Below are 2,145 nucleotides of genomic sequence, written 5' to 3'. Positions count from 1 at the left end.
TAGGGGACACAATCCCCCCTCCTTTCAATTTGCCACACTCCCCAGCCCAAATCTCCTTGGCTTCTTTTTTTTTTTTTTTCCTATTCCTTCAACCCCCACTCCCAGCTGCCTGTATTTCTTTAAGGAAGGTTTTTTCCCCCCTCTCCTCATCCCACACTGTAGGACTGTATGAACAGGCCAGATAAGCAGTCGAATTTTCCAGGGAATAACTTCACCAAGATGTCCAGTGATAGGCAATGATCCAATGATGAGAGCCCCAGCACTGGCAATGGTAGTTCAGAGGCACATCAGAGAGATCTAGCTGTTCCAGAGCCTGAAGGACAACAAGAAGGAATATCTTCTGTCACCCAGCAGGAAAAACAAAACAAACAAAACACAAAAACACCAAACTGTCTAGGAAAACCACTGCTAAATTACCCACCAGTTGTGTGAAAAGACTTCAGAAGGAGCTAACCGAAGTCATCCATGTTTCTCCTCCCAACTGCCATGCTGGTCCTAAAGCAGACAACATTTATGAATGGAAGTTAACTATACTTGGTCCACCAGCCTCTGTGTGTGAAGGTGGTGTGGTTTTTCTGGATATCACATTTTCATCGGATTATCCATGTAAGCCACCAAAAGTTACTTTCCACACCAGAATCTATCACTACAACAACAACAGTTAAGGACTCATCTGCCTCTACATCCTTAAAGACAACTGGAGTCCCACTTGGACAATTTCAAAGATTTTGCTGCTGACTTGTTCCCTTTGACAGTCTGTAACTCTGCAGATACTCCAGTTGGAAGCATAGCTTCTCTGTATTTGAGGAACAGAACAGAACGTGACAAGAGTTGGGCAACACAATTCACATACTTTCTATACAATGAGAAGAAACAGAGACACCTTCTCACTGTGCTGCAAATCTTGGCGTTTTTTTAAGATTTTATTTTTGACTAATCTCTGCATGCAACGTGGGGCTCGAACCTACAACCGTGAGACCAAGAGTCATATGCTCTACCGACTGAGCCAGCCAGGCGCTCCTGTGCTGCAAATTTTTATGGCCTTTACATTATGGATTTCTGTGTTGTTGGGGACAAAAATTTTTTTCTTCTACCGTTCTATCTTTTTGGCTGGTCTAATAATCAAATTAACATAAAAGCGATTAATGGGAGAAAAACAAATTTAATTACATACAAATGGAGATCCCAGAAAAATTTGAGACTGGGAACAAGTCAGGCGGTTGAGGCTTATATGCCATCTTGAGTAAAGGGATGAGATAGAGGCTGGGGGCTTCAAAGGGTAGGAGGATGATTCACAGAATAAGAAGAGCAGATATGTAATAATTAGATGTCTGTCCTGCCATACGGATAGGTCATTTAGGTATGTTATCCCTTGGTAATAGATCTTTCTCTGGGCCAGACCCCTTATATAAATATTTTTGGGGGTAGTTTAAGGGAGAAGGAAAAAGTTTTCTTGAGTTTTTGGGTCTTGATTGCCTTGAGCTCAAAATAATCCACATGCCAAAGTGGCCCATTTTGGGGAGACTTGTTCTGAACCCCTTCAACGTATATAATTCTATTCTCTGCTTTTATCCTTTGAAGGTTAAAAGACTTCCCCAAAGGGTAAATGCTATCAAGAGTCAAATTTTGTAGGGATGCCTGGGTGGCTCAGTCAGGCATTCGATTCTTGATCTCACCTCAGGTCTTGATCTCAAAGTCATGAGCTCAAGCCCTGCAGTGGGCTCCCCACTGGACATGAAGCCTACTTTAAAAAAAAAAAGTAGAACTTTGTAGCTGTGGTTTTGTTTGAAATGTCAACTTGCAAGTCTTCCTTCTTTTGGATATTAGAATGAAGATGTGCACTCAATTAAGTGACCAACTCTTGATTTCAGCTCAGGTTCTTGAGATCAAACCCTGGGTCAGGCTCTGCACTGACAGTATGGAGTCCACTCAGGATTCTCTCTCTCCTCTCTGCTGCCCTCCCCTTGAATGTGCTCTCTTTCTCCTCTCCCTCTCTCTCTCCCTCAAAATAAATGAATAAACAATTTTTTAAAAAAATAATAAAATAAATGATAAAATGTATATTATGGGGTACTAAGAATACTGGTCCTGAAATTTACCAAATATTATAGTGCATTTTATATTTTATATTATATGCTAGATATG

The 2,145-nt window shown here is 41.1% G+C and overlaps 1 pseudogene; it reads left to right on the top strand.

Moving 5' to 3' along the window:
• Window positions 1–219: 219 nt before the first annotated feature.
• Window positions 220–919, top strand: LOC124508305 (ubiquitin-conjugating enzyme E2 E3-like; annotated as a pseudogene).
• The last annotated feature ends 1,226 nt before the right edge of the window (window positions 920–2,145 follow it).

Source organism: Lynx rufus, unplaced genomic scaffold (genome assembly GCF_022079265.1).
Source record: "Lynx rufus isolate CCGP_SWC_20201006 ecotype Redwood Valley unplaced genomic scaffold, mLynRuf1.p SCAF_13, whole genome shotgun sequence".
NCBI classification, from domain to species: Eukaryota; Metazoa; Chordata; class Mammalia; order Carnivora; family Felidae; genus Lynx; species Lynx rufus.
This window is presented reverse-complemented; position numbering and strand designations above follow the sequence as displayed.